We start from the raw sequence: 11,992 nt of genomic DNA, 5'->3' as shown, positions 1-11,992 counted from the left end.
TGATGAATATATATATATATATATATATTATATATGTGTATGTGTACATAATAAAAAAAAAAAAAAAGGAAAAAGAAAAGAAAAAGGAAAGATTGTAAAATCGCATGGGAAGACATCTACCATATAATAAGAAGGTTTCGTAAATTTACAAATTCCTATCACCTATTGTGTTTAAAAAGAAATGATTGAGAGGGATTTAGAAATAGGGGTAGGCTTTTTAGAGATAGTCTCAGCCTAATTCGATCGAAACCTCATTATGATTTTAGAGAGACCTAGCATTAGTATAAACATGGATCCAAAGTCACCCTATATGTATATATATATATATATATATATATATATATGTATATATATACATATATATACTATATGTATATCATTATTGGGACCCTAGTGCGGTGGCCCGTTTTGAATACGAAAGAAGAGATATTATGTTAATCGATCAGACGATACGATATAGTCAAAGTTAAAGATGACCTAAGGCTTCTTCATAGTCATAGTTTTAATCTTATATATAAATATATAAATATATATATATATATATAGATATATATATATTTTTTTTTATATAGAACGATCACGATTCCAAGAGATTATTAATAAATTAAATAAAAAACAAATTATTAAAAATTTTGAAGAGAAATATGATCGAATTTGGAACTTGATATTGTTCGTCGAAAGCAAAAAAAAAAAAAAAAAAAAAAAACAAAAAAAAAGAAAAAAGGGGGGAATTACTTGTGATGTCCTCATGAATATTTATCTAGGTCAGACTCGTCGATTAAAGCGGCTTTTCGACGCTTCGTTACACCTCCGACAAAGGCAGCAACGTTCGAGCATAGTCTCTTTGCCATGGAGAATAATTAGACGTCGCAAACTCTCTCTCTCTCTCTCTCTCTCTCTCTCTCTCTCTCTCTCTCTCTCTCTCTCTCTCTCTTGTTCTATATATATATATATATATATATTTATCTTTGTCTCTCTCATTCTTTCAAACTTCGTCCTTTCGTTTAACAATAAAGTATTATCTTTTTTTTTAACATCGGCCACACGTAAAAGGGATATTTCAACAACCCCCATATAATTCTTTTCTTTTCTTTTTTTTATGCGTCTCATAATTTCTCTTTTTTCTTTTATTTTTGTTTTCTATTTCTCTACTTTCTTTTTCTATTTTTTTTGTTCCCTTTTTTCTTTCTTTCTTTCTTTCTTCTTATCCTTCATTTTTATTTTCTTTCCTCTTCTTTTCGTAATTCTTTCCGTAATTCTTTCAAAGGAATATACCTCGAGAGATAATCGAAATTGAGTTTATCTCGTACATGATGATTAGTTTGCTCATCAAATGCCTTGATATATCCGTTACCAATATCTAGTTTCATTATTATCAGAAATGTGTATTTGAACATGCGAGGCTATCAATTATCCAACTCGATTTAATTGCAATCTTGTACTTGATAACCATTGAAAATGTCTGTAATCTTGGATTCCTATTAGATCGATTGAATTTACCCGGTACACGTCTTATTTCGTAATATGTGTAACAAGATTAAGTAATCATTTTGATAATAATCTTGATAATTCGCCCAACCTGTTGAATATTTTTTTAATGATATTTCTTTTCTTTTCTTTTCTATTAATTTTCTTTTATATGAATTTGTTTCTTCTTTCTTTCTTTTTTTTTTTTTTTTAAATACGAAATATGAAACGTCACATTTACCCATACATATGTATATATATATGGGTAATATACTTACATACGCATGTACGTATGTATTGTAAGTATGTATGTATATATGTCGGGATTTATTCTCATTCTTAAGAGGTAACATAGAAATGCGTATCCTCTCGCGAAAATTGCGTAGTGGCTGTCTTCGAGTTCGAGCGGATTACAAGGGTGGCAGAGTTGAATGAAGGGTGTAGGAGGGTTCGGCTACTGAGGGATCGTTGTTGCCATGACGACATCAACCGCTCGCCACCCCTCGTTGCACCAGAGGGATCCCACCAGCCCTCCGTTAGAGGACACGATCCATATCTGCAAAACCACCTTTCAATGGCCATTTTGTATACCTATATATATATATATATATATACATATATACATATATATGTATATATATTCAATAATTCATTTCAAAAATCAAAGTTTTTAATACATTCTCAATTTGATATATCTAATTCATATAGCTAACGGACAATATGTAATTAGACAGGTATGATAAATAATCTTGCATGTAAAATACAATTACATCTTTGTTAATTTATATAACGTTGATTATCGATAAAAATCCATATGAATATTATGTGACACAAGTATAATAGACATATATTTGTATATATGTTATATTATACGTTCACTAATGTGAGATAGGCGACACGCGATAATAATATTACCAGTGTAATATCGTTGTGATTAAGGTAAATGGACTACGGATCTATGATCTAAAACAGACGATAATTCAATTGTCATTCGTGCACGAAACTGTCTTTTCTCTTAGATGTAACATATTTCTACGTCGAACGTGATCGTTGTTATTAAGGTGTAAAAATTACTTTGTTTTTTCTTGTTTTTTTTCTTTTTTTTTTTTTTTTCTTCTTTTTAATTTCTTTTTTGATTTTTGATCTTGTAATCTAACCGATAGCTAGCACTAAGCCCCACACACACACACACACACACACTCACATGCACCTACAATACCAACCCTCTTCCTTACTCACGTAGAGAGAGAAAGAGAGAGAGAAAGAGAGATAGAAAAAAAACGACTCGTCAATAAAAAACAATTGTTTCCAGCGCATTAGTCACAAGTTTCTAGAGTGCAAGTAGAAGTACCTTCGACAACATTTCGGAGTGTCCTTGAAAAAGCACCCATCTCCCCCCCTCCTCCAAACCCGTTCTCAAATCCCACTTCTCTTTTCGTATTGAATATAGGGGTGTACTGTAGTTGAAACGTTACTTGGTCCTTTTATCGTGATTTTATACGTCGTTAAGTGGAGCAACATAGGCCTCGATTCGTTAATTGAAAAATTGTTTATAATTAATTCCTTATATTATCTCGATCGATGATTTATAAGGAGATCAATCGTTTGACCTTATTATAGTGATATCTCGATCATCGAAATTTTTATCGATTTTTTAAAGGTACCACGATAAAATATGGCGTAATATAGTATCTATATAGGTACATACACACACAAGTAAACACTTAACATACATATATATATATATATATATATATATATATATATATATACATATATATATAGTTTGAAAAGTGAAGTGCGTGGTGAAGAGCCATTTGCGATGCAGCCACAACTCCACACCCCTTGAAGGTATCTTTACGAGTATGCACACATCCAAACACACACACACACATGCACACACATATATATATGTATATATATGCGAAGGGCTCGTGATGCACACGCATAGGGTTCTAGTACCTATAGCTATCTCTCGCGTACGATCGCTCAGCGTACAGGCTGAGACGAACGTAGCACGTCATTACGTTGCCCCCAAAAGCAAAAAGGACCGTACACCTCAGTACCAGGACGGCCAATAGCCTTTCGCGTGCTAATGAATCCGAAGGGGCCCGACCAATCGCGTGGCTAGCCCTATGTTCTCGACCCTAGCCCTCTTCTATACGTCCTCCTGCCTTTATCACGACCGCTCTCCTTTTTTTCCCTTTTTTCTTTCTTTTTTTTCCTTTTTTCCATTCGAATTTTCTAATCCCAAAAATATCATCCTTTTGTCTTTATTTATTCTCTTTTTTCCCTATTTTTTTTTTTGTTTCTTTTTCTTTTTTTTTATTTCGAGAAAGTAAAGGACAAGAATACGAAGATGAGATTAAAATCTTAAATCGTTGGATTTATGAATGAATTTGAGTAAAGATTAAAAAAGAGAAATGTATATATATATATATATATATATATATATTTCTAATTTTAAATGCTTCTCGAATTCTATTCTATTTTCGTTTTCTTTTGTTTTTTTTTTTTCTTTGAATTCTATTAAAATTTTCAATCGTAATATTTACAATCAAATTTAAATACGTAAATAGAAGAGATAAACAATTAAGCTATCTACAATATCTGATAAATTTTTTAATTTAAAACGTGTTATTTCTTAATGCTTGCTCCCCCCTATCCCACCCTTCATTATATTATACTATTATTTATATATATATATATATATATATATATATATATATATATACTATTTATATATATTTATTATGTCATATTATACTATTCTTTTGGAAAATTTACAAATTTTACGATTAAAGAATAAATTTAGATAAGGTATATCATTAATCTAAAATTTCTATGAAAATAGAAATAGTGATACACACATGCACACACACACATATATTCCTAAGTCTATCTTTCATCTCTCTCTCTCTCTCTCTCTCTCCCTCTCCCTCCCTTTCTCTCTCTCTCTTTCTTGAAAATTTCTCTTCGCAACACGTAAAGTGCGTGGACACGGATCGTGGTAGAGGCCTCTTGTATGCGTGTGCATACAATCGGTGCAACGTACAGGCAGTGTGCATCGCGTACCGGAGTCAGAGAGCTGCTCAGGGCTATCATTATGGCGGCAGTAGACACTCCCTCCTTATCGCCGGTTTCCAACGCTAGTACCGCTCGAACGAACGCTCGCCATCATTATATTTTCCGCGGCGAGAAAGAACGCACACGAACCAACTCTCAGGATATACGAAACATTGCTGAGATATTCGTCTCTCTCACTTCACTCTCTTTCTCTTTCTCTCTCTCTCCTTTTCTTGTGCCTTCTCAACCATTTAGGTACAATGTATTTTTTCTTCCTTCTATTCCTCTTTTGAAAGTAACTTTTATTCCTTTTTAAAAAGTAACCATCAATCTTTTCTTTTTCCATTTTTTTATCGTTGCTGTTGTTGTTGTTGTTGTTGTTGTTGTTGTTGTTGTTGTTGTTATTTTATTTGTCAACATTGTTCTTTTCCATCTCGTAAGTTTCATCAAGTTTGTATTATTGTATGTTGTATGTATTTGATATCTGTCCACTTTGGCTTTGCGGTTTGTTTGAAGAAAATCCTTTGCGGTGATCGATACCACTGGAGAATTATCCTAACGATTGAGTCCTACGGACTCTCTAAATGGACCACAGAATATCAAATCGATATTTTTTCTTTTTTATATTTTCTTTTTCTCTGTTTCTTTTTTTCTTTTTTTATTTTCGTCTTTTCTTCTTTACTTTTTTTTTCCTTTTCTTTTTTTTTTTTTTTTTTTTTTTTTAATCAAGGAATTCCTTCGACAGAAAAAGATCTGGAAACGATTGGAAACTATTATCTCGTTACTTTTCTAATTCGTAATCGTTTATATCATTTTATATCTAATATTTCAAAAGATATTGAATGATCAAAGTGAACGAAACTGCTTATTGAATTAAATTAATAATAAAAATTTAATGTGTACTCTCTCTCTCTCTCTCTCTCTCTCACTCTCTCTCTCTTTGTTCGCTTAAAGCTATTCAGAATCGGTATTTAATAATAATTTATGTAAATAAGAATGTTATTGATATGACCCGAGAGCTTATGTAGAACGTTTTTGTACAGATATGTTTGTTATTATTGTTTAGAAGTTTAGCTTTAGGTTTCTAAGTTACTTTCGTGGAAAACGTTCTCCTTCGTGTTTCCTCTTTGGCTTTGCGTTCTCGCTTGGTAAATTGCTTGCACGTTTTTTACGATGCGTTTTCAACGATCTGTGGTTTCGATAGTCGGTTTACTACCTACGTTCAAAGCAGTTTCTCTCTTTCTCTCTCTCTCTCTCTCTCTCTCTCTCTCTATTTATCTCTCTCCCTCTCCTTCTTTTACGATCAAAGGATTGGATCTTGATAACGTTGAAGATTGAAACGAATCAATTCCGATCGTGAACCATACGATTTGGCGACTTTCAACACGGAAATTCGATTGTAATCTCGACTCATTCGAGATAAAGGATATACCTAATATGAAAAAAAAAAAAGAAAAAAGAAAAGAAAGAAAAAAAAAAAAACAAAAAATATTATATATATATATACATATATATATATATATATATATACATATATATATATATATATATATATATATATATATATCTATATTTATATATATTTACAAATCTAATAATGCGTGAAATTAATGAGAACTCTTTCAGCCGTGACAAAGGTTTTACCTTTGTTCTATTTCGCGTGATAAATGTTCACGCGTTATATTCAAATTCATTCAGCCGAATGGGAATCTCTCTCGTTTAATTATTTCATATTATCTATGTGCATCTATATACAATGCATAAGATTATAAATTAAAAAGAATTTCTTTTCTCTCTTCTAAATCTATCGAGTTTCTTCCTTTTTTGTTATTCTATTTTGCTCTTCGCTTCTTTTTTCTTTCTTGTCCTTTTCTCTCTCTCTCTCTCTCTCTCTCTCTCTCTCTCTCTCTCTCTCTCTCTGTCTCGATATAGTTTCTCCATTTCTTAACAGCCTTTCGCGTCATTAAGAGGAAAGATATTAAAAGTTCATTCACACGTGAGTTAATATATAACGTGCATCCATCTATCTTTATAATTTCACGCTTGCCGCTAGGCAACGAGATAATACCACCGTTTTAGAGTTAAGCGTAACACGGTAAGCCGAATTAGCTATGAGAAATTTTTCTTCTTGTTCTTGTACCTCTTCTTCTTCTTCTTCTTCTTCTTCTTCTTTTTTTTTTCTTCTAAATTCCACTTTTTTCTAATTTTCTTTAATACTACCGACAAATACGAGTATATAAATAAAATACATTATAATGTTTCTTCACTCCTTTGATAATTTATTTTTACGAGTTGATAATTATAGATTAATATCGATCGATGAAAGGATTGATTTAAGAAGGGAAACAATTAAATGTACAATTTGTAATTAGCGCAATCGATTCTGAGGCGTTGAATTTCAGAAAATTGTACAGTTGTTTTCGTAGCATTTATCTTCCGAATTAATTTCAATCAGAAACAATCGATTTACCACAGGGTCGATGAGATAGGGGTGCGAGATGGAGAACAGGGAGGAGGGGAGGGGGTGTTAGGTGGGTCGGGAGGAGGAGGAGGAGGAGGAGGAGGAGGGTACAATTAAAGACTCGATTTAACGAAACGTTCAAGTTTTCAACCCGAAACTTGGCGAGGCTCCAATGATATTGATAGAGAATCACTTTTCAGATAGATATACACTGTGATAATATCATACTTAATTGATTAGAATCGACAAAATATCGCAATATAATAAGTAACGATCGATTGATCGAATAGACATATCTTATATATATATATATATATATATATATATATATATATATATATATATATATATATATATATAAGTCGAAAGAACAAAGACATATAAGTACCAAATACGTACTCACGCATTAAACCTGAATCACTTTTTCGAATCGCCATATTCTCATGAGAGTTGTTGTGCATTTCTTAGATCGGTAAACACCAATGGAACGAGGAGGCAGGGGGTGGGGGGTTGGTTGGGTGACTGGGGGAGAATTGTTCCTTCGATTTCATAAAAAGGATACTGATTTATGAAAGAAAAAGAAAACAAAACGAAACAAAAGGATGAAGGAAAAAAGGAAAACCTTCGATCGCGTTCGAGTCCACAGCAGTCCAATCGATGTTGTTGTTGTTGTTGTTGTTGTTGTGTCGTTGTTGCTGTTGTCGTTGTCGTTGTCGTCGATTACTTTTTCCCTTATGTTTGTTATTTTCTTTCTTTCTTTTTATCTCTTCTCTTTTCGTTTTTTTTCTTTTCTTTTCTCAGTTATCAAAATCGATGATCACTTTTTACTTTACGCCTTCGAATGCATTTAACGTACGGACACGAGACTCGCGTGTCTCGTTCTTTTTTTTTTCTTTTTTTGTTTTTTTTTTACATCGTTGACATTAGAAACGATATGTTTTCTTTCTCTCTTTTTTTTTCTTTTTTTTCTTTACTTTGTTTCTTCTTCTTCTTCTTCTTCTTCCTCTCCCATTTTTTTTTTATGTTTTTTCTTTTTCTTTTTTTTTTTCTTTACGACGAATTTTTAATGGCAAAAAAAAAGAAAAAAGAACCTTACGGGAATAAAGGAAACGCGACGACGGCTACGAAACGCGATTGCATGTGACAATCCGCTCGCATCGAGGACCGAGGAGAGACTCTATAAGGCGCTTTCCATCCCCCGAATAGCGCTCGGCTCGGTCGGCGGATCCGACGCTGCAATCATTCCCAGTAATGATTGTCATTACCGGGAACAGGAGGGCGAGCGAATACCAGAGAGAGAAAGAGAGAGAGAGAGAGAGAGAGAGGGAGGGAGGGAGGGAAAGAGAGAGAGAGAGAGAGGGAAAGAGAGAAAGAGAAAGAGACAGAGAGAGCGGGTGGACGAAGCCAGAGGGATTGGCCTGCATTGCGATTGCGTTTCCGTCTGGTCCCATTGGCCGACAAACTGTGACTACCAGCGACCTTACAACGTCACTCTTAGGTCAGTACACACTCATCTACATTGACCTCAAAAGTCCAATTTTTTAATGAACACGAGAAAAAAGAAAAAAAAAAAAAAAGAACATAGAAAAGATTCACATCGTTACATAGTAGATTCCTCCAGTCGTTTGTCCAATTGTGTAAATATTTAATGGTTAATGGTTAGCCTGTTAAATGTTTCCCAAAAAAAAAAAAAAACAAAAAAAAACCAAAAAAGAAAAAAAACAAAAAAAAAATAAAAAAAATAAAAGAAACTGATGGACTCGACATATAATAGTATTTTTTTTTTTTTTTTTTTTTTTTTTTTTAATCGTAAAAACACGTTTTCATACGTTCGTTCATTTGAAATTTATTGTTGCATGTATGATATGAATTTTATAAATGATTCAATATACGTAGACGTTAAGTTAAAAATGATTATTTTAAGTTATTATTATTTAATGATATACGTATGTAAAATCGATTATTATTCGTAATAGTAATAATAATAGTAGTAATAGTAGATAATCCTAATGCTATAGTTAAGATTGGTACAATTAACATCGACACCCCTTCGACATTTTATACTTTGTCCATTCATTAGGATCCCAGTGGCTATAGTAACACCCCACGCGTGTCCGATTGAATAAAATCTAAGTAGCAAATTAAGCGAAGAAGCTTGAATAAGTTTTCTGAATGGGAGATTAGGTCGTCGTCGTCGTCGTCGTCGTCATCATCGTTGTCGTCGTTGTAGTTGTCGTTGTTGTTGTCGTAGTAGTTGTCGTTTCTCGTCAACCCTTTCATTAGCTGAAAAATACTCGTCAGTGCTTCTAAATACAACGTTAATTGGCCAATAAATCCTCTGAAATTAGTACCCTATATATATATAGTTACAAGATTGCACAATTTTTACAATTTCTATTAACCGATAAATTTAATACGAAGAATATACATATATTTTTTTTGTATTTATTTCTTTTATTTTTGTTCCTTCCTTTTTTTTCTTTTTTTCTATTTCCCGTTCCCTCTCTCTCTCTCTCTCTCTCTCTCTCACCTCTCCCCATCCCCCTCTCCATTACCACCACCAAACCCATTTTTCTTCGCCTCGTAAAAATTGAAGAAAAACTTTCGCAGGAAAGAAAAAAAAACGATCTTTTGTAGATCATTGATTGTATATGGAAAATACGAATGAACGAACGAACGAACGAACGATATCGAATGATTTCGAAAGAACGAGGAAGAATTGATAAAGGGCTCGAAGGTACAAGAGAGGACATCAAAGCGCCAGATATCACGGTGGGGCCAGCCTTTCATGGCTGCCATTATCGCGTTACTTCCGCGTGGTCGAACGTCATTTGTCTCACACTACCGCGATGATTTGAGGGCAACCGAGCCACCGACCCAACCCCTCGTGGCTTGTTCAGGCCATTATGTTGCGCGGTGCGCATTCGTTGCGCGCTGCGGGCAATGCAACGCATCGAACCCACTCAAGACGATCGAATCTTTATCATACTCGTTGTACATATATATAGAGAGAGAGAGAGAGAGAGATGGAAATATTTGAGAATAAAACAATGATTTCTCGGATTAATTCATTGTACATTATATGCGTATGTCTACATATAAATATTGTTTTATAAAATATTTATAAAGATATTACGAGGATTACATAGGAAGAATAATGTTTTTTATAAAGAAAGTTTTTGAAGAAATATATCGATATAATTAAATTACGAAGGAGAACAAATCGTAAGAGAAATTTTAAATAACTGCATGGGAGGAAAAAATTAAAAAGCAATTGTAATTAAGTAGGAAATTAAACAGAAATGAATAAATTTATGATAAATCTGTCAATTAGTTTCATTAATATTTCTATAATTTCAATTAGATGTAAAGAAATAAGGGAGTAATGAAAGATAAGCAATGTGTGAGATAATATGTAATATTTTTCTTTTTTTCTTTTTCTTTTTTTTTTTTTTTTTTTTTTTTTTTTAATATACCGACATGAGTATGACGAGTTTAAAAGGGCTAAAAAGTGATAAAGAAATTCTCCGAAGATCTTAAGAAATAGGAATGTAGAACAAGTGCAATATAGAGATAGAGAATTGTAGTTTGATGTAGGTGACGGAATAGAGTGTTAAGTATGAATGTTGAAAGGAGTAAGAGAGGAAAAGAGATTGTGAGAAGAAAATAAGAAAGTCTTTCGGATGGATTAGAAGAAGTATCGTCGATGATAGAAGATGGAAGATACGATTGGTGCGCATACCTATCCGATAGGTGCATATCCAATGGTACACTACCAAGTTGCACTCTTCTCGTGAAATTCGTCCTTTTCGCAAAGCCTCCGGAAAATGGTTTTCCTCCTTGCCACCAGAGAGGAGAGTTATGCGTTTTGTTCGTATGGAAAAGCCACGGAACGTAACCGGAACGACAAAGAAAAGCTTGCGACCGAAGATCTCCTCGGTGAGTCGATTATCTCTCTCTTTTTCTCTTTTTCTTTTTCTCCTTCTTTTTTTCTCTTTATCTCTGCCTCCCTCTCTCTCTCTCTTTCACTCTCTATATATATATATATATATCTCACACTTTCGTACTCTTCGTTCATGCGACATTACGAAACCATTAGGGTGCTGCTGCCGTTGTCCTCTTCGAGTTGCTGTCAACGTTGCGTCGCGTTGTTGTCGTTACTCTCTCACGATTTTCCTATATAGCTTTCTCTCTCTCTCTCTCTCTCTCTCTCTCTCATTCTATCTCTATCTATCTCTCATTCTATCTGACGTCAAGCAAATCTCGAATTCCGTTGGCGTGGGCGGGTGTGACTCGTCGAAATGGGCTCGTCATCCTCGTCGTCGTCGTCCTTGTCGTCGTCGTCGTCGTCGTCGTCGTCGTCGTCGTCGTCGTCGTAGTCGTCGTTGTCGTAGTCGTCGTTGTCGTCGTCTCCCTTCTCATCTAAAGAGCGTTCCTCTCTTTCACTTTGCTAGCATATCGACAACTACGAACGGGCAACCACCACCGTCAACCACCTCCTCCTCCTCCTCCTCCTCCTCCTTCTCCTCTTCCTCCTTCTTCTCTTTCACCTCCTCCTCCTCCTCCTCCTCCTCCTCCTTTTCCTCCTTCTCCTTCTCCTCTTTCACTCTCCACCTCATCCTCCTCATTCTACTCCACCTCTATCTACACCTCCTCACTTGCCTCCTCCTACATTAAGCACTTCGCAACGACAATTTGCGATACATTTGCAAGAGCACGCTGACTTCTCCTAGCAGATCCATCTTCCTCCTGCTTGAAAATTTTCCTCGAAAGGAGAGTAGTGTATTACATCTCTCTCTCTCTCTCTCTCTCTCTCTCTCTCTCTCTCCCTCTCTCTATCTATCTATCTATCTATCTATCTATCTATCTCTCTGTCTTTTTCATTTTTTTTCTTCCTTTTATCTTTCCTTTCCTCGCCCATCGTTTCCCTTTTTTCCTTCTTTTGTTTTTTTTTTTTTTTGATTTCATCTTGTTTTCTTTTCTCTCTTCCTTTTCCCA

The sequence above is a fragment of the Vespa crabro genome, chromosome 12 (assembly GCF_910589235.1).
Source record: "Vespa crabro chromosome 12, iyVesCrab1.2, whole genome shotgun sequence".
Classification (NCBI taxonomy): Eukaryota; Metazoa; Arthropoda; class Insecta; order Hymenoptera; family Vespidae; genus Vespa; species Vespa crabro.
Note: the sequence above shows the minus strand (reverse complement) of the source record.